The following is a 27,570-nucleotide window of genomic DNA, read 5'->3' on the forward strand; positions in this document are numbered from 1 at the left end:
ATATAAAAATGTTGGGGGGAAAGAAGGAGTTGAGTCGTTGATGGCTTTCTCCATTTTACTGTGGCAACAATAAGAAAACAAAATAATAGCGGACTTCCGCCACATTCGACAGCAAAGTTTTGCTTCTCATCATCTCCCTCTCGCCTTCAATACTCACAGCTCTCCAGTCCCAGCGTCTCCTAAACGGATCGTGCATAGTGTCTTGTTATGAGCTTTTTGTTGACAAAGGTATCGAACACACGACGTGCTGACAACTTTGTTTCTTCATTAACACATGGAGCTAACAGTACGAACACAGCTTGGGGCTCTCGGCAGGCTGTGCGGAGCGATAGATAGAGCTTGTGCTTCTCTATCACACTCCCGCGTCACGTGACCAAAATAAGAGTAACGTTGCGTGCACTTCAGAGTACCTCGAAAAACATTATATCAGAATATTACACGCAGTTACAAGTCGACATTACAGTTAAAATAAAATAATAATGGTGCACTGAGTAGCTGTACCAACAAATCACACTCCTGACATTTAAAAAAAAAAATGTTGAAATTTGCGGCATCTTGGGAGCAAGCAGCCAGGATCAAACGGTATTTCAACATGCCAAAAAGACTGTTGCATTTACTGTCTTTTTCAAAAAGAAGAAAGATGGTTCAAAACAAGTCAGAAAAGCACATAGAAATGAAAGAAAAAAAGGAAAGTCCCACAGCATGGCAAGTGGGCATATGCATTTTGTTTTCAGCACCATTTTCTCCATAATGTAATGTCCATAACTGTTTGCGGGCCCATGAAGGGGCCATCGGACAGCAGAGTGGTGACGTAGCGGGAAGTGAGGAGAAGGGTGCGGCGTGAGAGCGAAGTTGGCGGTCGCATGCTGCAGCAGTCTGCTGTTATTTTTGTTATTTGTTATTTAACTGTTGCCACAATAAAGTGAAGGAAGCCATCATTCACTCCTCTCCTTTCTATTTCCCTATTCGGGCTATTACAATATGTTCCGGCCTGTCCACATACTGTCATCCCTGCGCTGTCATATGTACTTGGCGTTCTGGCACCTTATGATTTACAAATTAAGCACTGTTCCACAACAGTTGGCAGCTCTGCTTTGACAAAGTCATCAGTCATCTATCCAAAAGTCACACTTACTTTTTTGCAAATCCTTGATCATAAGCAGAGCGGTTGAGGAAGCAGGCATCTTCGAAGTCCTTGTAGCAGAGAACACGACTCGATCATGGCGTGAAATTCATTCGCTTAGTGCGAACAAAAAATGTCCATTTACGTGCCCTGCTATCCTTCAGCCACTCATACAACTTTTCTTTAGATTGAGAACAATACATCGCCACACACCGCCGTGGCATCTTACCGAGAAGCAATGCAACAATACTGTGTTTATGGCTGATTTCCCTCGCAGTTCTTGGTGTGACGTCAATTCCGAAGATTTCCGAAGATCGTCGAAGAAAAGCATTTTCGTTGTCAAGGGCATTGCTATGGGTTAAACAAAGAATCTGGAAGGGTTGAGTTAAAAAAAATAACGATATGCTTATAATTGTTTAGCCATTGATATTATTCAAAAACATGGTTGGCCAACCTTACTTCACATTTGGCCTTTAAGTCCACAGCCAGTGTATCATCCAACATTAGCTCAGAACATGTACTAATCACTTATGATAACAAAGGACACAATTTCACTACATAAGCGGATTTTAAGGATTCTTTTGATTGAAGTGATTTTTGTTTTTGAAAATATATATTTTTGGAAGCAACTTATTTTTTGATTGAATAATAAAGACAAAAACGTCCTAGCCAAAATGTGGCTCAAACAAAAATTAACATAACTTCAATCAAAAAAGTTGTTTCAATCCAAAAAAAAAAAAAAAAATCAATCAATCAAAGAAAAGTAGCTTGAGTTTGAGTTTCAAATTTATTTTTGCATTCAAACACATTTTATTTTTGTGGCTGAAACGACTTTTTTTAAATTGAAAATATATTTTTTTGATTGAAACAACTTTTTATATTGAAGCAACTTTTTTTTGATTGAATAATAAAGACACAAATCTACCTCATATGGCTCCGCCCAGGGGATACAATTTTTGACTGGGGTAACGACAATGGCACGACACCGGCGGGCGTACCATATTCAATGGATGACAATGTTGGGGAAAAGTATTGCCTAAGCAGCCTGATTTAGAATTCCCCTGAGGAATGATGGGAAACAAAAAACGCTTATTGTCAACTTATATTCTTGTCAGTTAATTTTATTGCTGACACTGCGTTTCGGGGTCATCAACATGTTGTGCCCCTGCCCCAAAAGTCAAACTCCGCCTATGTTTCACGAGTCCACTTTTTTCCAGTTTTCACTCCTACCAAAACTCCTATATGAACTGTTATAACCAGGGGTGCACATAATTTTTTTGCCCAGGTTCTCAGAGGAGGACCTGGAGATGCGACTTGGTCCTCATTGAGCTTGAGAGCTGACTCGCCTGATGCGAGAAAATTATGACAAGCTTTACTTGGAGCCAATTACCTTAAATTAATTTTATTAACAATTAACACTTGATTCACATCAACTGGCATAACAAAATTGCCATTACTCTGAAGTGAAATGTAAAGACATATACAGGGGTACGCATATTTTTTTTGCCTCCCACATTAACTCCAAGCCTTTGTAAAAGTGAGATATCGACCTCTTAAGAGCTCATTGAACGTGCATGTTTAGCTTTGTGAAATGCGAGCAAAAACACGTTTGTCAGTGCATGGCGCTGTTCTTTATTAATTTTATTCCACCACTTGTCCATAGGGCGAGTAGGGTCCTGTCTGGCATCGATAGTTTGCTTAATCGCCATCATGCTCTGTTTTTTTCGTGATTTTCAAAGTTTGGATGGCTGAAATTCTTTGACCCTACATAAAATGCGCTGCTCTTATCAGCGACATTGAGATTCTCACGGCAAGTTTAGCACCACATTTCCATGAGAGCATCATTTGCTTCTAGCCATGGTAGCTCTTGCAGCCACTTTTCAGCAAAAGTCCTTTTTTTCGGTAGCTCTGGTGACGTCTCTGTCGTCTGCAGTGTTGTTAATTTTACTTTAAAAAAGTAATTAATTACAGTTACAAAGTACTTCTCCCAAAAAGTAATTGCGTTAGTAACTCAGTTACCTGAATGTAAGAGTAATTAGTTACTTGGAAAAGTAACTAGTGGTAATTTTCTTTTTTTTTTTCCTCAAAAAAACAAACAAAAACAGGTCACGCAATGTGAAGTTTAAAGGGTTTGGGGGACAATTGGCTCTAGCCCAATTCTTTACCCTCCACTTAACTAGACACAAGGGTATTGCGATAACTAGATAGTAACCTTTGCTATGTGTGGAAGTCATTTAAAGTTGTGAATCAACCGTTAAAGTTGTTAAAATTGCTCCCGTTATTTCATTAGTTCCCTTCTGTCTACTTTAAACATGTGTAAGTTTTAAAACTGTTTCATCATTTAAAGATAGATTTAAGTTAAGATTTTGCCGATTTAGGAGCATTTTAGATTTAAAGGGAAAAAAAAAAAAAGTTACTTAGGTTCGCTATGAAGGATCTCTACGTCAGAGCCTTCCTGAGAGGTCTACTGCGTTAAGATGGCGGCTGTTTACTAACGCATGTAGTCATTAAAACATGTTGCCAATGCAGCTGTGTCTGTCAATTGCATCTAGTTCTATAATATGATATCTACCGTGTCATGTGGGCGTAGTTTGTCGGCTATGGCTACAGCCAGGTATTATTGGAGCCACCTAGCATCGCGGTTGCAACGGCGTCTTCCCCACTCCTGCTCTGCTCTCTCGTCTCCGTGAGTCCGTTTCTCTGACTTTTTTTTATTCAACCAACTTAGTAACGCATAGTAACGCACGCCTTTCCCGTCTCAGTAATGGTAACGGCGTTGTCAAGATAAGAAAAGCAATTAATTAGATTACTCATTACTGAAAAAAATAACGCCGTTAGTAACGCAGTTATATTCTAACGCCGTTATTAACAACACTGGTCGTCTGTCTGTCTTTTGACGGGTGTGGGGGAACACGGAAATAATTATTCAGTCGGACTTGCCTCTTTGACATTTTGAGAATAGATTTTTTCGTGTCCGCCGCAAATACAGTGGTCAGTTATCGGTACGCAAAAGCGTATTGAAGCCATTGAGGGCCAACGCATTTGTCTACGTCCAGTGCGCATGCGCGCATGCGGACCACTTATGTGCACCCCTGGTTATAACCTATAATATAACCATATTAAGCCAAAAGAATACACAAAAATCATCAAATTATAACAAGAAAAATGTACAGAAATGAAGCATCAACTGTTCACAGAGCATTGGTGCCCTTTTTTGGAGAAAACACATTTCCTACCATGAAATTAAAACAATCATAGCTCCAGTCTCCCGTGGTCTAGTGGTGCCAAATATAAACTGGAAGAGAGGTTGAAATCCGCGCTTTCGAGTAATGAAATGAATATTGTGGCGCCTCAGTTCCACAGGGCTCACAACAGGGTTTCACCACCATGGACAGCGACGACTACATCTGCGGAAATTGACCCACCAGGCCACACGTTGTGGCTCGTCACCCATCAAGGCACTCTCCCCAACATATAACTGGAGAGATGTCATGAGAGGGGTCGAGTTGCAGGAGCTACCCCGAGGGGAGGCTGAAGAGGCATTCCACGGCGTGGCCGTGATCCCCAATGACGAAAGTTTTGTTTTGTCTCGCTTGTAGATTATTATCTTTTTGTTTGAAGAAAAATAGGCCACAACCGCCCAGCGTGTTCGTGTGCCTATCCTCCTTCCGAACCCAAATGTTTACAATATCAAACGAGATGCCACGTGATTAAACAGGCCTGCCTGATGACCGCAAGCTTGTGTGTGGTCATGTGACTGTATTTTCATGTCTGATTCGACTCATGTGATCATTGTTGCGAAATCCCATTGGTGAAACTGGTAGAGCTACTGAAGGCATCTCTGGCAAAAATAAAGTAAAATCTAATACAATATGTATAAAGAAGAAAAAGTAAAATTTAACGACTCCAGTGCAGCGCAAAGTAGCAGAGTAAGAGTAGCGTTTTGTTCTTCACAAATCTAATCAAGTAAAGGTAGTTTCACACTAGCGGCAGCCCGGTGTGAAAGGATGCGCAGCAACCCATTCATTGTTTATGTGGGAGGGGACAAAAGTGAGCGATAGCAGCCATTTTGGTCAAAGCGACAAGTCTTGAGTGAATTTTTGCCGAGGGACAAGGCCCAAAATAGAAACTTGTTCAATTTTCATAGCGTTGCCGCGTTGACGGCAACAACACATCCAATAGCAGGTAGGCAGGCGTACCGATATCTGTGCGGTTTCTGCTGACTGATACACAGAAATCTCGGCCGCCCAAACCTTGATAAATGTGCATTAATTTACCCCCCCCCCCCCCGCCCCCCAAGTTTTGCGAACTCTGTGACAATGGACAAATGGCTCTCACACCTTTCCTTGCAAACGGAAATGATATCTCGATGTGTGTTTGTGTGAAATTGTAGCTCAGGAACAGCAAAAAAAAAAGATCCACTTTCTCACTGAATCTAGTGAAACTCTTTACATGACTATTATAATTTCTACTACTCCTTGAAATAGAAAAAGGCGCTGTTTTCTTGCCCAACAATGAAAAATGAATTCCCTGGTGCTTGGGACTATAGTAAATATGCTTGCTGGAGTCCATCTGCTTATCACTTTCTGGCAGCATCTAACTCACCCTTTTTTACACTGAGCTCATGCAAGTGTGAAACAGCCTTAAAAGCAGGGGTGAAAGTGGGCCGGAACAGCCCGGAACGCCGTTCCACCATGAATTTCCGAGCCGGAACGCTGTTCCGGAATATGGTGCTTTGGTCCCGAAAATATGACGGCAACTGTCAAAACCCTATGTGTGATGGTTTGTTTAAAGCAGACATGTCCAAAGTCCGGCCCGGGGACCAAATGCGGCCCGTGGTCAAATTTCATCCGGCCGCCAGCCTCTGTCATAAAATTAATAATGTCTGGCCCGCACACAGACTTAATAAATTGGTCAGCAGTACTGCTACCAGCATATGAAGTAGCTTACACACTTAACGCTGCTCCTCATTTAACCAATAAAAGGCAGCAGCACTCTAAGCAACATTACCCCGCGTGACCCTTTACTCCCAATTTTCTAAAATGGCGATAATCAACAAAAAAAAAAGAAAGTTGACTGTGATGGCCGACACTTCAAGGATAGGTGGAAATTGGACTATTTCTTCACTAAACTATGCAACAACTGTGTCTGCCTCATTTGCAAAGAGACAGTCGCTGTTTTAAAAGAGTTGAATGTGAGGCGATATTACAAAACAAGACACGCTGACATGTACGACAAGATTACAGGGAAGATACGCAGCGATAATTTGAAGCAACTTGAAGCTAGTTTAATTTCACAGCAGCAGTAGTTCGCAAAAGCCTGAGAGTCGAAAGAGAACGCCACAAAGGCTAGCTGCTAGATTGTTGAAATTATTAATAAAAAAAAAAATGAAGCAAATGTGACACACAGAATGGCCTGCTAAAATTTGCTTGAATATATTGTTCTACGTAAAGGACGTCAGCCAAGGTCGACCCCCCACATTTTTACCACACCAAATCTGGCCCCCGTTGCAAAAAGTTTGGACACTCCTGGTTTAAAGTATTGTATTTTATCAAATGATGCCCTCTGGTAGTGGCGTTGGATGTGGCTGGACTCATATCTTTTATGACTGAGAACCAGACGTGTTTGACATGGCCAAAGGACAGCTACGCTCGGCGTTTGGCCCCCATGAGGCTGTAAGTTGTTTCAGTCTATTTGTGTTGGTGTAGGCATTTGTGGTTAAGTTTGGCGATACAGTTTGTTTAGCGATTTGCTATGAGAGAAGTGTAAATATGTTAGCATTTGTAACATTTAAGCTAGCGGACGTTATTTTGCAGATTGGGCTGATATGATTCACTATATTTACATATTGATTGGGGTTAACGTTTGACGTATATCCTAATCAATGAAAAAAAATGTAAACATTTATCTTCAATTTGAATGTACATCCAATGTTCTTAAATAATTAAAATTTAGGTTTTGCATTTAGGAAATGTAGGGAAAAATTAGGAGATCGAGGTTGAGGTTCCTGCTGTTTTTGTTAACTTTTATTTTGCAAATCATTAAAAAAAAATTTTGGAATGATAAGGCATTATTTTGTTTGTATGTGTTATAGGAAAAAGTGTCCCAAAAGCAGTTTTATCAGCATTTCAGTGGTTTTAGGAGCTTGGATGACACCCCACCCCCTACCTCCCCTCACCCCTACCCCCCGGAATTCTGGCAAGATATTCTAGCCACTTTCACCTCTGCTTAAAAGTAAAAAGTATGGCGTGGTAAAATTACTCTTAGAAGTACATTTTTTCAAAAAGTTACTGTACAAAAATTAATGTAACACAGTAAATGTAGTACTTCCCACCTCTGATGTCAAATCATGGCTGGTAATACCCTTTATTATGTACATGTATGCACCATTTAAAGTCCAGGCCCATACATCGAAAATATGATTGCAACTGTAAATGAGCATATTCAACAACACCAAAATAAAAACAACGCTCAAAAACACGGATTTTTCGGCAGCGTTCATAAGCGTTAGCCAGCTTGGGGAGGCCGACAAGCACTGAAAAGGGCGCCCTACGATTGGAAACGAAATCTCGAAAACTACATAATACGCAGCATCGGCGTGTTATTTCTTAGTACTGATGCCTGCATTAATGCCGTATTGGGTCCGTTCCGATACTAGTATAAACGAAGCCCTAAATTCAACCAAACTACCAAGCAAATGAACAACAAAACCAGAAAAAAACAACAACATTCCTGTCATTCCAAAATTGAGCCTCAAGTTGTTTTCCTAGTAAACCTTCTGTCGTGGAGAATTACATTCGTAAACATGCTGAGGAATAAACAAATCACACCCAGCAATCTTCAAGAGGCCTTTGATGAATGCTCAAATGCTGCCAATTCAGTCATCTGTGGGTTCTTTCCAAGATAGCGGCATAACATGACCTGCAATTTTGGAGAGCCGTTTGTCTCTCCCCCATCCTTCACTATTGAATAAATGTAAAGGCAACCTCGCTGTGCATGACATATCGTAGGGTACAAAGCTGGGACTTAATTGAAAGCGATTCATCATTTTGGATTGTTTGGCGTCCACACTTGGAAGAGATGAAGGAAACTTTGTAAACAAAATGTTTTGATGTCAGTGCAAACTCCTTTGAGTTGACATTGAACAATTCTAGTGGGAATCCAACATATTGACATAATATAAACAATTTTATGGCGAATATCTGCTTTAATTGGTCATGCTCTTCATTCAAATACCCCAAATTACCGGTGTGCTAAAATTAATACCATGCAAATGATTGTTTTCATATTTTCATTGATATTATCATAAATATTTACAGGACATGGAGGAAAAAAGTGAGTGCTTGCATTTAATAATTGGTTGCACAGCAGTCAAGCAAAGAATTTTGCTCAACTGCAATAATTTAATAATTTGAATTGTATTTTTATTATTCACAATTATTTTATTTTTTTATTATTATTTTTGTTTCATTTTTTCAATAAATCTCCAAAATCAACACTAAAATGTATGTTTATCGGAAGCATTGCAACGTAGTGTGATATCCTGCCTAAAGCCAGACCTTCAAAATAAAGGCATGCAGTATAATGTAAAAATTTCACCCCAACACCCAAGCCACACGAAACAGTTTGACTACAATTGTTACATAAGCTGCCATTGGGCTAAAGAAAGTGTGGCAAAACTGTTATTAAATGGATTTGCTTTTACTTTGAAGGCCTGACTTTTTACAGGTTGTGCTATAGTTTCTTTCAATTGATGCTGAGCGTCACAATGTTCATTCGTCCCTCCCAGTCAAAATGGATTGGACGTCGAGCACCGTCAGTGGCAGCAATTAAGTTAACAAGTGAAAGACCCGAAAATGCCCCAAAATTAATTGGAAGTGACTGAAAATCAACAGGAAGTGACCCATTCGATGCAGTTTCTCCAGCAATTGCATTTTATAGTTGATATAGACGTATGTTAGTTTAAAATCTAAATAAAATGAATACAAACAGAAAAATACAGTGGTATGAAAAAGTATCTGAACCTTTTGGAATTTATCACATTTCTGCATGAAATCACCATCAAATGTGATCTGATCTTTGTCAAAATCACACAGATGGTTTTCATATTTTAATGAGGACAGCATGCAAACAATGACGGGGGGGGGGGGGGGGGGGGGTGCGTGAACCCTCTGCCTAAGGGGACTTAAAGAGCAATTGAAACCATTTTTTACCAACCATTTTATAAGTCAGGTGTGTGCCCAATCACTGATGAGTGGTTTAAAGCTGCCCTGCCCACTATAAAACACACACCTGGTAAGAAATGTCTTGATGAGAAGCATTGTCTGATGTGCATCATGGCTCGGTGAAGAGAGCTGTCTGAAGACCTGCGATCAAGGATTGTTAATTTGTTTAAAGCTGGGTAAGGATACAAAACCATCTCTAAAAGTCTGGATGTTCATCAATCTACAGTCAGACAAATAGTCTACAAACGGAGAGAGTTTGACACTGTTGCTTCTCTCCCAGGGAGTGGCTGTCCACCAAAGATGACGGTAAGAGTTCAGCGCAGAATACCCAGAGAAGTAAAAAAGAACCCTAGAGTGTCTGCTAAAGTTGTTGTTGCTCGTTTAATGTCCACAAAGAAAAAAGGACTTGAACACTCCACAGAAAATTTGGCATAATATTTTGTGGACTGATGAAACCAAAGTTGAATTGTTTGGGAGTAACGCACAACATCATGTGTGGAGGAAAAATGGAGCAGCTTACTAACATCAACAGCTCATCCCCACCGTGAAGAATGGTGGCAGTAGCATCATGATTTGGGGCTGTTTTGCTGCCTCAGGGCCTGGACAACTTGCAATCATTAATGCAAGAATGAATTCAAAAGTTTATCAGGATGTTTTGCAGGAAAACCGGAGGTCGTCTGTCAAACAGTTGAAACTAAAAAGAGGATGGATGCTGAAACAAGACAATGATCTTAAACACAGAAGTAAATCAACTTCAGACTGGTTTCAGAAGAACAAAATACACGTTCTGGAATGGCCAAGTCAAAGTTCCGACTTGAACCCCATTGAGATGATGTGGCATGACCTAAAGACAAGCGATTCATGTCAGACATCCCAGGAATCTGACTGAACTACAGACGTTTTGTAGAGAAGACTGGGCCAAGATTAGTCCTGATCGATGCACCAGACTGATCTGCAGCAAAAGGAAGCGTCTGGTTGAAGTTATTGCTGCCGGGGGGGGGGCACAAAACTTAAATTACTTTCATTTCATTCCAATTCATTTAAACTGAGACGACTGGCTGTGAACGAGCTTTCATTTATCTAAACGGATTGAACGTCTAGCGCCGTCAATGGCAGCCAATGAGTTATATCAGCGCCATATAAATGGTTAATAAAAGCTTGCGGAACCCTATTTGCACATGACAGAAAGTTCCAAGTTTGACAAAGACTGTGAGAAAAATTGATTCAAGAAAGAACTTGCAGCAAAGCGCGAAAATGACTTCCTGCTCACTGAGAGCTGTGACAGTACAATTCAGGAGTACAACGCGTGATTGTTCCCTCGTGATAATTTGCCGCACCGAAGCCCGCTCCGGACGGTCGGGCCTTTGCACGTCACCGCCAGACAGAGTTTATGTATTCGGCAAGGGTACGCCTCATGACATGCACTGGCGGTGTAATTAATCAAGTCGGCCAGGTAGCACCATCCATCACAGCAGCCTGTGACACGGTCTTGCAGACAATCCGACAGCGGCGGACACACACACGCACGTGCACTCATCTTTTGAAATGTTTTCCGAGATGAACAGTAGAGAAAACATCTGCAGAAGTGAGTGATTGTCTGTCTAAACGAGTGTAAAAGTAGGTAGGTACCTCCAAAAAGTCATGGTTAGCTTCAAAACATGCGTTCTAGTATCTATGCTCACTTAAAAAAAATCGAATTCACATCATTCATACATAAAAAAAGAAAAAAAAAAAATCACAATATCAAGGAGAACCCAGATTGTTCCACCAAAATTTGAAAAAAAAAAAAAAAAAAACACCAGCGGGAGGGAGAGCGAGAGGCTGTACGAGCATGAAGCAGGAATTCATAAATATATATTTTTTTAAATTAAAAACTCAATCCTTTCCAACCAATTCCGATCCTCTGGAAAATGGAGTCATCAGCCTGATTTCCGATCATGTGATCGGATCGGGACATCCCTATAAAATATCATAATATTACGAGAATAAAATAATGTATCAGAATATTACGAGGTTAAATTCATAATATTACGATGAAAAAATATAGTATTAAGAGGTCAAAGTCGTTATTTTTTTGTATTTTGTATTGACGCGGTGCGGCTAATTTAGCTAAATTAAGCCACTACATACGTTACGTAGCACTTCACTGCCGCCATTAAAATGAATGATATTGAGAACAGCTGAGGCTGTATTTTAGAATCGGCTTCACAAATACAGAAATCCTTTGTCATTTGGCACATTTACATAAAGTTATAATCAATAAGAATTTATACCAACACTTTCATCATAGCTACCAGGCATGGTAAGAAAATAGCTTAGCTTAATTTATGTAATATTTAGCTACTTTACTAATACGTAGTAAAATCGTTTTAATCTCGTAATATTACGACTTCTTGTAATAGTATTCTCATAGTCCTAGTTCTTTGTGTGGAACTAATTCTCAGTCATAAATTTCAGCTTCAACCCACAAAAAAAAAAATCTCTTGTTGGTCATCACTTTTTGACGCTAACAAAAAAAAATCAACAGGAAGTTTCCCTGAATTGCCCTGAAATCCACAGGCCGTAACCTGAACTCAACAGGAAGTGACCCAAAATTGCCCCAAAATCAACAGTAAGTGACCAAGAATCAAATGTTAAGTAGAGAGTACTTAAATGCAGTGTTGTTACAGATTACTTGAAAAAGTAATTTAATTACTGATTACACCTCAAAAAAGTAACCTAGTTATTGTAAAAGTAATTTATCAGTTACTTTTTACCAATTTTTATCGCTTTGATGCTTTAACATAAGAATGACCACAGAAAAATGTAATTGCATATAAGTGACTTTCCGATAATTGAATTTAAAGGGGAAGATCAGAATTTTTCACATCAGAACTAATCTTTGAGTTATCTGAGGTTTAATCGATGGAGTTGATTTAAACAATCATTCACTCGCGCTAGTTTAGCCACACCGGAACCCTGAAACTAACAAATAACTGACAAACTACATGGAATTTGTTGAAATCAACCCTACCGACTAATTAATCCCTGCTAACTCGAAGATTAAGATTAATGTAAAAAAATGTGAAATTCGAGTTAGGGTTGACAGCATATTAGTGCCAATGTTAAACAATGCAAATTGGCTGCGCAATAATAAACAACGCACAAATGAATTGCGCAATCCAATAAACACTAAGTTGGTGGCGGGCGCAGATGCGCACGCACAACCCAGAAGTACACCGGACACACGCAGTCAATTTGGCCACAAAACAAAAAAACACAAAACTAAGCACTTACACTCAACACACCCCAAAGATGCTAAACGAACACATAAATGTATGCATAAATGTACAACACAAATGCTTGCCAACTTGGAGCAATGACTACCCACCGTTGCAACAGCAAAGCTATGAAACAGCCGCGCATGTAGAGGCTCCAACCTATTGCTGGAACCCACTAGAACAGGGTTCACTAAATCTGGACCTCGATGCCATCAATCCTGTCGTGTTTTCTACATCTCTCTCCCCTAACACACCTGAATCAGATGATTACGTCATCAGCAACCTCTCCAGAAGCCTGATAATGATCCTGATTATTTGATTCAGGTGTGCTGGCGGAGGGAGACATGGAAAACACGACAGGAAAAGTGGCTCCGAGGTCCGGATTTAGAGAACCCTGCTCTAGAATGAAGGAAAAATACTCACGTTCATTCATTGACGCACACAGATCAACATTCCCTCGCACATCTCAACAGGTGGCTGCACTTGGCTCGAATGGACACCCGCGCTGGTATACGCCTTTCTCTGTCCCAAAACACTTAGCGCATGTGACTCGAGACCAAAACAGGAAGTAACTATGAGCGGTTACCATGGAAACGAAGACAGAATGGGAACCTTTCTAACATTTTCAATTCAAAACGCGTTACTTACATGTTATTGACAACACTGCTTATATAGTGCATTATCTCCATTTTTTTACCATGCCCAAAGCGCGCTATATTAGCTTACATTCACATATTAACACACACTTTTACACACCAATGGGGCTGGTGCCATAAGGTGCTGCCATCCCACTAGTGGCAAATTAGGGTAATTAGGAATTAGGAAATGCACCACTAACCCTTTGGTCACAGGACAACTCAAGCTATCAACTGTGCCACAGGTTCCCTCTTCATTAACCCAAATCAATAGGAAAATATTACAGATAATAACAGAAACTGACTTGGAATTGCCCCAAAATCAACAGGAGGTGTGCCAAAATCAATAGTTTACTGACTTGCAGTCTTGCATTAAAGCATTCCCATGCAATTTTTCTAGGAATTGAATTTTCTAGTCATTCAGTGCTCATGCTGCATAAGAACCCAAGATACATTCCCAATCTGAAATTCTTTGCTTTGTGAAAAGGAAGGTTTACGGGTTGATTGTGGTGGAGTGGGCAAATTTATCAGCAGGAAACAGGAAACCCAATGACCAGCCACCAACAGGCTGCCAACAACCACAGCCACTGTAGCATACGCGTGCCAGCAAGTGGCGCCTGATAAAAGCGGAACAATGATAAATCCCCGGCTGTGACAATGATGGCAAGCAGGTTAAAAGTGTTCTCTTGTATGCTCACATGCACTTTTATTGGTGCGCCGATGTGTTAAACCTTAATAGACGGTGTAGTAAATGCTGCGGTTTGAAGATGAAAGCGGTCACTATTAAACACAGCGGTTAATGGCGGATTTTTTATTGACAATTCCAGTTTGACTAAAAACAGTTACTGTACTTCTTGAAGGTAAAAAAACAGGGTACATCTAAGACAGAATTTGTAGAATCCGTAAGGATTGTTCGAAAAAATGCTTATTGAGCTAAAATCTATTGCAAGGAAAAAAGTGCCAACCTGAAACCGAATTAGTTAATTTTCCATCATGTGAGTAGTGAGTCAAACTGTTGTTTTTAGGATTATATCCAAAAAACTAAAAAAATTAATCTTCCCCAATTAACACCTTTTTTCTTATTTAATTTTTTTACATGTAAAAACCAAAAATTATAATTACATGACACAAAAAAAAACATTTTAAGGGAAATAAAAATTGGGTGTTATTAAAAGGCTTAAAAGGTATTTGAATAAAGGATTTGGACAGTTATGAGGTCAACAATATCTCTCAACGGTTTTTTGACCATCAAAATAGATGACGATTGATTTGGTAATCGATTAGTGAATGAAATATAGCAGCTCTAGTTTACCGGAGGGGCTGACCTGCCTGCCCCTCAGTCTAAATGGATTGGACATCATGTGCCATCAATGGCAGCCAAATGAGTTAAATATGTCCCTCTGTTAAGATTATAATATATGGGAATCGGAATACAAGCTCCTTGCCTTTCTCCTGATCTCTGAGTCAAAGAAAAAGCAGCAGCACGCTGCTTATTGTGAAACACCAATCTTCCTCCCAGACTCTTGAAGCGGCGCAGTCATATGTCTGAATGCCAGCCGTTCCGCCTGAGCAAACCTCCAAGGAGGAACTTTATTGACTCTGCTGTGAATGCTGGCAAATTCAGACTTTTAGGGTGTGGACGGAGCACTCAGAGACATTTGTGTGCTTTGTGTTAACTCATGGGTGATTAGACTAGAGGTTACGACAAGTAATACGTAATTCAAGCATAGAAATTGAAAAGACAAATTTAAGTACCGTACCCGGCAGTATACGGTGAGGAAAATAAGTATTTGAACACCCTGCGATTTTGCAAGTTCTCCTTCCACTTAAAAATGATGGGTGGGTTTGAAATGTTCATGGTAGGTGCCTGTCCACTGTGAGAGATAATCTAAATAAACTCTCATATACTATTGAAAGGCTTTCATTGACACGACATAATAATGAATAGCATCCCTACCGTATGCCTTCCTTTGATTTTAGAGGAGGTGCTACAGGCATCTGCTCTGGAAAAAAAAAAGCTACACTGCAGGGATGCACCAAACACGCACACACAAAGATAAACAAACCAACCCAAACACAACAGGTGTCGCATCCAAACAAGATACCGTGCATCAATAGCAGCACAAACACGCACAGATACACACTATCCTTCGTGTAGAGACCTCAACAGGCGGAACTATGTCCCCCCCAACTCCTCCCCTTTCCTCCCTGCGCAGCATCCCGTCTGCTTGCACGTCGTCGATGTTGCCCCCATTCTCACATGATGGCTTCCAACTTTCTACTCTACCTTCTGCTCGTCTCGCTCGCCAGATTTGCACCGAAGTCTGTTTAGTCGCCTTCCTCCAAATGCAAAGTTAGGGAAAAACTGATTAATGGATTGAAAAATAAAGCACTGTAATTTGGGATTTTTTTTCTGGACTTTCACTATTACTGTAGTCATGAGATGTGTAAAAACTCAATGCACTAAATGTCCTGAGTCTTTTTTTTTTACTTATTCCACCCTTCGTTTTCTCTTTTCTCGCCTAACGTGACCAATCAGTTCTTCTCTTCCTGTCTTCCGCCTGTATGTGTCACAAAACTTTGATGTGGGGATGCTTTGCAAAGCAAAGCTCTTCAAATCTAATATTTTTTTCCCCGTCCCCATTTTCAGCGCACCGCACAGCCCACAACCTTTGACCTATTGACACCGTTCTGACTTACAAATTTTCCAGAAATTCACACGGAGCAGGCTCTATTTTGATTTTGCTCATCATGTTTACGCTTGCCACAATCAAGCGAATTTTCAATTAAAAAAAAAACCAACCTCTATTTCACAATGGCAAAAAAAAAAAAAATCTAAATGTATCTTAGTCCTACGTTTTTTTTTAATGCAATTTCCATTGCAAATTCCATTGCAATTTTCATAATGTACACATAAAAATTCAGTAAATCAAGGCACACAATTGTTGTTACTTACGGTACATTTTTTTTTGTAAAATGTATGCTTCTAGCAAAGTTTGACATAAACATCTTCAGTTAATTACCCTGAAAAAAATCCAAACACTAGTCGAAGTGACCAATAATGAGAAAGTGACCCAGAAGTGTCCTAAAATGAATGAATCAATAAACATTGAAAACCATGAAAAACTTTAAAAAAAATACAACCCCCCCACAGAAAACACAAAAACTGCACTATAAGGCAAAAAAACTGCAAAAACTCAAAAATGCCCCAAAATCTACAGGAAGTGAACCATGGGAGGGAGAGCAAAGCATCCCTGCACAATTTCTCCAGAAATTGCATTTTCTAGTCGTTATGGTTGAAGACAATATTTACCCCAATAGCAGATTACTGCGTGCCGGATCCGGCCTCAGCTGGCCAGATTCGTATAGCAATCACACCAGCTTACTGTTGGTGCGCCAGATGCGGCCTGGATCAACACTACAGACCCCACTCACATGACGTCACAACCACGCCTCCGCGCCATATTGTCCGTCAGTTCGTCGTGTTTACGCATTACCGCTACGTAAATTCCTCCCATTATGGGGTGTTTTTCTGCTCGTTAACATTAATAATCAAAATGGTGAAGGCGTGTGTGGCGGTTGGTTGCAGTAACAGAGAAGATAGACGGAGAGACTTGAAGTTCTACCGTATTCCGAGAGACCCGGAGAGGAGAGCGAGATGGACTGCTGCAATTCGACGAGAAAACTGGGCACCAAACGATCACCACAGATTATGTAGTAGTCTTTTTATATCTGGTAAGATGCATTTAATATATATTTAGAGGGTTTTGGGCTGACAACCACAATTAAGATCATTGCGAGGCTAATCGCCGCAAACATACAATTTCAAATTCAAGATGTTTATTTCTTTCACCATTATTTTATTGAATAATATTTAGTTGGTAACAAGTGAAAGAAGCTGGCCTCATCTACGGATCATCAGCTAAACAGGGGTGTCCAAACTTTTTGCAAAGGGGGCCAGATTTGGTGTGGTAAAAATGTGGGGGGCTACCTGGGCTGATTTACGTAGAACAATACATTTAAAGAAATTTTAGCAAGCCCTTCTGTGTGTCACATTTGCTTTATTTATTTATTTTTTTTTTTATTCATAATTTCAACAATCTCGCCTTTGTGGCGTTCTCTTTCGACCCTCAGGCACTTGCGAAATACTGCTGCTGTGAAATTAAATTAGCTTCAAGTTGCTTTAATTTCTCGTTGCATATCTTCCATCTTGTCGTACATGTCAGCGTGTCTTGTTTGGTAATATCGCCTCACATCGAACTCTTTGAAAACAGCGACTGTCTCTTTGCAAATGAGGCAGACACAGTTGCGTATTTTATTGAAGAAATAGTCCAATATCCACCTATCCTTGAAGCGTCGCAGTCAGCTTTTTTTTTTTATTGACTGTCGCCATTTTAGAAAATTGGAAGGGTCACAAGGGGTAATGTTGCTTAGAGTGCTGCTCTTAGTTTTTCAAACTTCCATGAGAATAGGCTGATTTTGTGTGGACAAGATAGTTGTAGATATCAGGGTAGCAGATGTCAGGCAGAGACGGCGAAGACAGCGGGTCGAAAAATATCAATTTAGGCATCAAATATGGATCTGGCAAATGGATAGACTGAAGCTTTTCCACATAACGCCTTTTATGCAACGCATCCAATGAGTTTACAGCGTCTGAAAGCATCGGGGCTTCCATGAATTGGAATATAAATTGCATGACAAATTGAAACCATTGAGAATACGGATAAACAATGACGGACAATATGGTGGCCGGATACAGCGACACGTCATTGTGTGACGTTGGTGAGTGGGGTCTAACAGTCCAAATGATAGGTTAAGCACTGTTTCGGGACAGACCGTGCAGACCGGACGCACTCAAACTCCCGCTTAACGTCAGTGCGCCAGATGCAGCCCGAATCAGCACTATGACAGTTTTGCCTTAATTGTCGCCTTGATTGCACAGATGGGTGAGCCTGGGTCCAGGTGCTGCTGATCATCGTCAGCAGCTTAAACCGGTCCTTGGCCTCACATCATCGCCAGATCAACAAGTCACCTGCAGGTATGTGACTTTCAGCTAACAAAGAATCTTGTAATCTAAATACTGAGCTCATTTTTGTGTTTTTCACCCCTAGATCCTGTACTGCTTGAAGTAATCCTGAACTAACCTGTTCTATCACCAAACTGCCCACTGGATTCTTCGGACACCATCTACCATTCCCTTATCGTCAATGAAATAGGTCCCCCGTGACACCAGAACCTTAAATACAATATGTTGTATACAGTCTAAAAATGGGTCATCTTTAATGTGGAGTTGCTTGTTCCAATTAAAATATTTTGTGAAAAAACTGTTGTATTGTTATGTTGTTGTATGTTGTATTAATATGGTAGCTTTTAATAGACACATTTAATTTGCAAAATAAACACATTCCAGGATGGTACTTTGAACAAAATGGACTCCAAATTTAATACTGAAAACGGTTTTGATACAAATCTGGCCCAGATTGGCTAACATATGTGCCATATCCGGGCCATACATTAATGTCGTGTCAGCTACTTTGGACCAGTTCTGGCCCAAAACTGGTTGCTGATCTGGCAAGTGACTCCTTACTGAGTTTGGGCCGTTGTTCAAAAAGATACTGGGGCAAATCCGTTTTACAAAGTTGGGCAGAAATTTGCAGTACATCTGGCCCATGTCTGCTCCAGTTATATTTCCCAATCTGGGTATAGCTACTCCTGTGTTACCCGTGGATGTATAGGAATGCAATTTGGTCACTAGATTCTAGGGATGTATACGCATCGAACAGTTTATCTTGATTTTTATTTATTTATTTTTGGTGGCTATTACGTGGGATTAAAGGAGGGTGATGTATGCATTATGATATTGAGACGAAACGTTAGCTTAAATGTGTTCTTAGGTCAAAAATTGCAATTGAATTCTTATAGGGGACTAATTTAACTCATTAGTTGCTGTTGACGGCGCTAGACGGACAATCCATTTTGACTGGGAGGGGCGAATGAACATTAATCATAGACTTCAGAATGGTATTGACAGGACACGCAGGGCCGATTAATAGGGGGCCTGCATTGTTGGCGTGGCCGTCAAAGCTGACCGAGTGGAATCACCGACGAAAATTCTTGTGAATAAATGCTTAAATCCCTGAATTCTTTATAGATATGGACGTAGAATAGTCTCGATTCTTGGTTAAAAACAAAACAAAAACAAAAAAACGTGGAGTTGGCATTTATTTAACGTAAATGTGTCAAAGTATGATGCTAGTCTGTTAGTCTATGCGGTGGCCACCTTATGTTAACAGAGCTTTTCCGGTGAAAATTCTTGTGAATAAATGCTTAAAGCCCTGAATTCTTCATGGATATGAATGAAAAACAGTCTCGATTCTTAGTTAAAAGAGCAAAAAACGGGCAGTTAGCATTTATTTTACGTAAATACGTCGAAGAATGATGCGAGTCTGTTAGACAATGTGGCTGCCGCCTTACAACAAAGAGCTTTTTACGTTGAAAATAGTTGTGGAAAAACGAAAAATATAATAATTACCTTGAAACCTTGAACAAATCACTCCTGAGACAATCCTTCCTGTTTGAATGCGGTACAGCTTTTGTACTTTTTCAACCTAAATCCGGTGTTTGATCGCTGCATGTGTCACTACGACCGACTGCGAATAACTGAAGCGGATTAGAGATGGCCCCCTACTTGAAGGCGTGCCGCAATGAAGGTGGAATCTGACCAGTCAATATCATTATGAAGTCTATGCATTAATTCATTTGCCCCCTCTCAGTCATTATGGACTGGACGTCTAGCGCTGCCAATGGCGCTGAAAGATTAGCAAGTCCTCACAGTTTTAATGAACTGGATTTCTATTGCCATCAATGGCATTAAATACTCTGGGGGGAAAAACTACTGTAGTGTTACTTGGGGCCGTAACTCGAGTGTTTTTTTGTTTTTATTCATTTTCATTTCTTTAATTTAGCCATCACTCCCATCATAAAGAAATCTGGTCTAGACACCGATATACGCAATTACCGCCCCATCTCCAATCTCCCTTTTCTGTCTAAAATTCTGGAAAGAGCCATCGCCTCACAACTAAGAACCCACCTCACCAACAATAACCTGTTTGAACTTTTTCAATCTGGCCTCCGGTCACAGCACAGCACCGAAACAGCCCTTCTCAAAATAACCATATTCTCCTCTCCTCAGACTCTGGACAACTCAACATCCTCATCCTCCTGGACCTCACTGCCACTTTCGATACAATCAACCATACCATCCTGCTCTCCCGATTAGAATCTGTACACACCACTGGTACTGCACTTTCCTGGTTCCGCTCCTAACTCACCGACCGACAACGATTCATCACCATCAATCACTGCACAACCCCCTCCTGTTCCCCTACCACGAGGTGTCCACCAAGGTTCAGTTCTTGGTCCCCTCCTCTTCATTCTTTACATCCTCCCCCTTGGTCAGATAATCCGGAAATATGGACTCCAATTTCACTGATACGCTGACGACATCCAAATTTACATCTCCACAAAACAAATCTTGCACAGCACCGAATCCACTCTTCACAAATCCTGGATGCAAGCAAACTATCTTCAACTCAACAGTAACAAATCGGACATAATCATCATCGACCCTGCAGCTCACATCAGAGACTGTCAATTTTCCCTCACCAGCAACAACTGCACCCTGCCTCTTTCGACACACAAGATATCATTTTCGACAATAAACTCAGATTCGACCAGCACGTCAACCACATCACCAGAACTGCCTTCTTCCACCTCAAGAACATTGCCCGTCTTCGCCCCTCCCTCACTTTCTCCGCTGCTGAAACCCTCATCCATGCCTTCATCACCTCCAGACTTGACTACTGTAATAGCATTCTTTTTGGTTCTCCATCCGAACGCATCAATAAACTACAATATATCCAAAACTCCGCTGCACGCCTTCTCACCCCTATAGGAACCACATTACCACCGTCCTCCACAAACTGCACTGGGTTCCTATTTCATACAGGATACAGTTCAAAATCATCCTTCTCACTTATAAACCACTCAATAACTTGGCCCCTCCCTACCTCACAGACCTTCTCTGTCCACACACACCTTCCCGTCACTTCCGCTCTTCTAATGGAAACATCCTCGCACCGCCCCAACAAAGAACACACCGAACTTGGGGGGACAGAGCCTTCTCCGTAGCTGCCCCCTCCCTTTGGAACTCACTCCCTAAACCCATCCGTACCTGTTCAGACCTTCACACATTCAAAAAACTGTTAAAAACTCACCTTTTTAAACTAGCTTTTAACTTATAATTATTTTTTTCTTTATTGTTTTGTTCACATTGTTTGCTGTTTTTGTTTCTACTGTAAAGTGTCTTTGAGCATTGGTAAAAGCGCTCTTTGAATAGTTTATTATTATTATAATAATTCAAATGATAACAATTAGAGATGTCCCAATCGATCGGGTCCGATCAAGTCATTTTCAAAGTATCGGAATCGGCAAAAAAATATCGGCCATGCCTTTTAAATTTTTTTTTTTTTTTTTTAACTAAATAGTTTTCTAATTGAATTTAACGTTACAGACATAATATGTTACACTCATCCATAGTCTTTAGTTTAGGCTTAAGGTAGGGTTATCAAATTTATCCCAATAACGGCGGTAATTAATTTTTTAAAAAATGTATCACGTTAAAATATTTAACGCAATTAATGCATGCACTAACTGCACGACCCACTCACGCATTGTCGCGCTCAATCTGTAATGGTGCCGTTTTACCTATATAGAGAGATAAAAGGCAGCGTAAAATGAGTAGAGTGAATTTTGGCAGCCTTTGGAGCCTTTTTTTAAATGGATAAAGCCTTACAATCGCTCTCCCTACGATTTGAAATATAATGGGAAGCAATGTGGGGAAGCAAGGGAGGAATTGATCTTTTTCTTAACACCTTATGTTATTTCCCAACGCAGAGAAGATATATCAATTGGTAGCACTACGCACAGTCATGGTTCCACTTCCCATCATGCATTTGGGCATGGCTCCAGTGTCATTTACTAAAAGCTCAACAAATACACCATATGGCAATATTTAGTCACAATATACAAAGTCACAAGTCTTTCTATCCGTGGATCCCTCTCACAGAAAGAATGTTAATAATGTAAATGCCATCTTGAGGATTTATTGTCATAATAAACAAATACAGTACTTATATTCGTCCCGAGTTTTATTCATTTTTTTTCTTAATGCAATGCCAAAATGTATATGATCGGGAAAAATTATCGGGAATGATTGGAATTGAATCGGGAGCAAAAAAAGCAATCGGATCGGGAAATATCGGGATCGGCAGATACTCAAACTAAAACAATCGGGATCGGAAGCAAAAAAACATGATCGGAACAACCCTAATAACAATAATACAATAAAAATGGCTTATATTTACAAGTTTTTTAATGAATGATTTTTTTCTGCTCCTTATAAAACCTGTTCCTCTCCTCCAATTTGAATGAAAAGGTCATCCATCTGATACATATCAATAATATTCCTGCTCAGAGTGGATTTAAAAAAACATTTTTTTTATCAATGTCAATATACGTCCATACATAATGTAGTTGAGTAAATACGGTAGCAAAAACAAACCTTGTTTAATGACTCATAAGTGAATTAAATATTTGTTTTCTGCATATCGCTTGACTAAATCGAAGCTGCCAACAGTGATGAACAAGCCGCTGTTTTTTTTTATAGTAAAACCACAAAATTGTCAATTTTGATGCCAGGACCATGTGTAAAACTAAAATGACGGGTTTCTGGATTTTTTTCCCCTCGTAAAATGGTTAGCATTCGTAGGAAGTCATAATAAAGAAGGATTCCAAAAAGACCTTGGCGCCGCCTGTTGCACAGGCCATCATTTTGAAGGATGCAGAAGCTATATATTCCTACTTTTTTATGGCGGAAGACATCTGCTAGGTGGAATGTTAACCTTCTGCTGAACCTGAGTTCTCTCTTTTTAAACTTCATGTTTATAAAGTTCCTCAGTACTTTTCTCTGCTTGTACCTCGTCTTTTCATCTCATCTCACGACTTTCTGCCTCTTCTCCACCCAATATGACGGCAAAGCGAAAGGAGAGAATCACAAGCTAAAGTATGGGTACTCAACTCGTGGCCCGGGGGCCGGGTTCTGCTCACCACATCATTTTGCGTGGCCTGCAAAATTTAAATCATGTGCAACGAATTTTTTTGTTTTTTAAACCTGTCCTGTTCATCTGTTTGACACAGAGAATGGAAGTCTAAGTGTCCAGTTGGTCTGAACAGTTTTAATGTTTCACATTGGAGTATGACATACTCCCATTGTGATCATTTAACATACCTCGTTTATTAAGACAAAACAGCTAACAGGAAGGGGCAATGGGGAACAGAAGAATTTTTTTTTTTTTTTATCGGTTTTTCATTGAGATAAAATTTCTGTATTCCTTGATGAGAGATTGAGGAGTACATAAATCAGAGAATTAAACAACACATCTGAGTAAATAAACATGAATTAAAAATGTCTAAAAACTATAAAAAGAATATTTACTGCTTTTGCCGTTGATAGTTGTTTTTAATACAGAGCTCAACTATACCACAGCATATTCCTTGGGCTGGCAGCAATTTAAATTTAACATGTCCACTCTGCCGTGTTGAAATAACAATTGCTTAACATGAATATCACTTTGATATGTTTAAAGGAACGGGTTAAGTTACCTACGCTATCACTTTTGTAGCAAAATGTTCCATTTTTAGCGCCACACAGGTCTCTTTTAATTTAATCAAAAAGCATCTTACAATGTCAGATTAACTGTACGTGCAGTAATTATGGAATTTTTACATTTGAATGACAGACACATCGTCAACGAGTAGGTTGAAACGGTCCCCCAGCGCCACTATTCCACCTTGTTATGACAGTGATTCATTGCAAAGCTGATATTTTGCAACCATTACCTTTTTATCATCTGTCCCCTCACCTCGCACACTTTATCAAAATACGCCTTGTTCTATATTTATCTTTCAACATTTTTTTCCCCCTCTTCCCAACTCAGAGTCCTCCCCCGGGACATGTGACAAGCTGTAATAGAATTTTTTCTGTCGTCAATCAAAAAGCGGGGTGGCGCAGGGAGGCAGTTCCTCCAGATTCCCTCTGGAAAATACCGATCCAAAGATAGGAAGGGGGTTCTTGGAATTGTAAAGCTTGGTATTTGTTGTGAAATGTTTGGTTAAAATGCATATTTGAATTCATAGTGAGTGTTAAGTTTAAAACTAGCTAAAAGAAATAGTTAAAATATAAAACGTTTCTATGTAGGTTATTTACATTGAAAAGTAATAAATACACAGCTAAAATTATTCTGAATATTACCTGAACAGTTAATATACTGCTAGAGATTTGACAGGAAGTGCTTTTATCTTGAAGTGCGACAGAGGAAGCTGCTGTATTTTATGTTGCCTGAAGGGGGAAAAAGAAAAAAAGCAAGCCTATGTAACCCTCGGTTCGAGATGACGGGGTTCTGTTGTGAATGCAATCGTATTTGGGCTGAGAACTAGGTTCTCGGAGATTACAATAAGGAAAATAATGTTTAGTAACTGAAATAACTGGAGTCGAGATGAGTAACAAAATAATTATATGAATACAAAAACTATTTACAATTTAAGCCGGCAATATATACACAAATACAGTGGTACGTCTACATACGATCGCTTCGACACACGAACTTTTCGACATCCGACGTAAAATTTGACTCGCCATTTGTTTCTACATCCGACGACATGCTCGAAATACGACGACAATGGCAGCGCCGCAGACGAATGCACGGCGGATTTTCTTGTGTGAAAAATCAACACAGGTTTCAGAAAAGGTTGGTACAGGTGGTGAAACAAGGAAAAAGTTTACGCTTACCTTCTAAATGAAGATGCAAATGACAGAAAAATATGAGCGTGGGGTGAAATGGCTCAACAATACATCTCCACGGTCCTCCTCCGACCATCGTTCCCCAGTCTTTATAAGTTAAGCTGACATTTCTTATTGTGGTAACATCTCCAGAGAAATCGCCAGCTTCGCCACGTTTCCATCATTTCTTTCACAACTTATTCAACACAAAACGCCTGCTGTCTGCCGCAATTGACGATGTTCTCAAGAAAGCATTGAAAGCGAAAGTAAACTTTCACCCGCTCCCCTCCCTCTTTGTCACGTCAGCGCCGCGGTGCCTTCAGGTACAGAAAAAAACGTCCGCCTTATTAGAACCCGTTTCGTTACACTATTACAGGAATTATTATTATTATTATATTATTAATCCGATTTTTATTTATTATTTATTTGTTTTGCTATATGTAATTGCCATTTGTAATAGTACCAGCAGTATTTTTTAAGGATTTAGTGCAGGTTTTTGGGCTGTGGAACGAATTAATGGAATTATAATGTATTCCTATGGGAAAATCCTGCTCGACATACGACCATTTCGACTTACAAACAAGCTCCTGGAACGGATTAACTTCGTATGTAGAGGTACCACTGTATATGCAATAAAATAAACAAAAATTCAAACCAGACAGTCCGTCTAAATTCAAATCAGTTGGTTTCCGGGCATTAGCTCGCCATCTTCATCTGTTGGAAAAGTCTTTATCCAGAGTCTTTATCCAGTTTCGAATTCTTCATCCACGTCCAATGAAAGGAATGAAAGGAGGAAACAAAAAACCCAGCCTGCATAACAATAATTAAATTATTGTATACAGCCTTTTATCACTAATTGAATCTTTTCAATAGCTATAGCTTTTATCTCTTTGTCTAAATATTACATTGTACCAGTAATATTCACATATTTCAAAAATATCCAAATCAAAGTTAATGCTTATGCATCTGCCATTCAAATGCAACATAACATCATCTATCATCTTAACACAATGGTTACATCATTCTGTGCTACAACATAACACAACAAACAATTCTTCATTGAATCTAAACAGTTTTTCCCTCATTGTTAACGTTAGAGTCGCGCTAGCTTAGCATTAGCATTTGTGTTAGCGTCGCGATTAGCATTAGCATTTCGCTAGCTTCGCGCCTAGCATTTAGCCAACTTGGCAAGAACGAAACAACTCACCAAGACGAAGTTTTGGTTCTAATGTAAACTTGGGTGGATGCAGGCTCCAAACCTCCGGTTCACATACACTACAATTTCAAAATAATATTTTCAAATTAGCAAAAATGAATGTCTGCAATATATTCCTTCATTTTGTCAACACTCACCAAGGAAATGTAATTCCCTTCTTATAAGTTGTTCAAACGGCCTTATTTCAGCGTTGGGTAAATTATTTTATTTCAACAAGGCTGACTTATTGGCTCCAAGCGCTGAGGAAGTTCACTAAGTCCTTCCTCCTTGGAATCCAAGCGGAAAAGAACGGAAAATAAAGAACCTTCGAGACGATGTCTCCAGATCATGTTAATTGGACCAATTAAAAAACTATTATCCTCACAGGTGAATTCACAGGAGGAAGTAAAGCGTAAAATAACAACAACTATTTCCTTTTACAAAATAATTGCACTTTCAAAATAAAATGGCTTTATAATTTCTGTACTGGGTTACACCTAGCTGAATGAGCCTTGTTATGGCAGGAAATGCCTTTGTTTATGTTATACTGCAGCATTTTTAAGCAGTAAATGTTCAAGTTGAAAAGCGAGCGTCTTGGTCATCATTGAGAAGCTTCCACTACCCTTATAGCATTAAACACTGACTGGAGGACAGGTTGATTCGCTGCCAGCCCTACCACTTCAAAAGGATTGGACGTTTACTGGTGACAAACTCATTGAAATGTAAGCCATGTTAGTCGATTTTGCAGGTTTATTTTCTTTCAAACAAACTAATACGTCGGGAAAAAATAATTACGTCCACACCAGCAGGTTTGTAGAATAAAAAACTTCCACTACCAACCGCGTTCATTCATTTTTAAGTACATTCATAACACTGCGTGAAAAATCATTGTCCATAATACCCCCATCCTTTGCATGTGTTCTTCAATATGAAGCACTGCAAGAGTTTGTAAATATTTATTTTATACAAATATGTCGAAGCAGTCTGTCAGTCAATGTGGTGGCCGCCATATGTAAACACAGCTTTTCCGGTGAAAATTCTAGTGGATAAATGCTTAAATCCCTGATTTTTTTTTAAATAGATATGGATGTAAAACAGTCTCGATTCTTTGTTAAAAGCAAAAAAAAAAAAAAAAAACGTGCAGATAGCATTAATTTATTTTACGTAAATATGGCGAAGTACGATGCTAGTCTGTCTGTCAATGTGGCGGTCGCCATATGTAAACAGAGCTTT

The 27,570-nt window shown here is 39.7% G+C and overlaps 1 protein-coding gene and 1 long non-coding RNA gene across 3 annotated transcripts in view; both read right to left on the reverse strand.

Annotated features, from left to right (window-relative positions):
* asic1b (acid-sensing (proton-gated) ion channel 1b) overlaps positions 1 to 27,570 on the reverse strand; it is a 448,754-nt gene that overhangs the window by 311,330 nt on the left and 109,854 nt on the right. The gene's annotated exons all lie outside the window — the stretch shown is intronic.
* On the reverse strand, positions 14,396 to 26,688 carry LOC130921885 (uncharacterized). Its single transcript, XR_009064424.1, has 3 exons — positions 26,496 to 26,688; positions 26,350 to 26,417; positions 14,396 to 25,952 (listed from the first exon to the last, which is right to left on the reverse strand). It is a non-coding gene; the product is annotated as an uncharacterized LOC130921885 (long non-coding RNA).

This window comes from Corythoichthys intestinalis, chromosome 9 (assembly GCF_030265065.1).
Source record: "Corythoichthys intestinalis isolate RoL2023-P3 chromosome 9, ASM3026506v1, whole genome shotgun sequence".
In the NCBI taxonomy this organism is placed as follows: Eukaryota; Metazoa; Chordata; class Actinopteri; order Syngnathiformes; family Syngnathidae; genus Corythoichthys; species Corythoichthys intestinalis.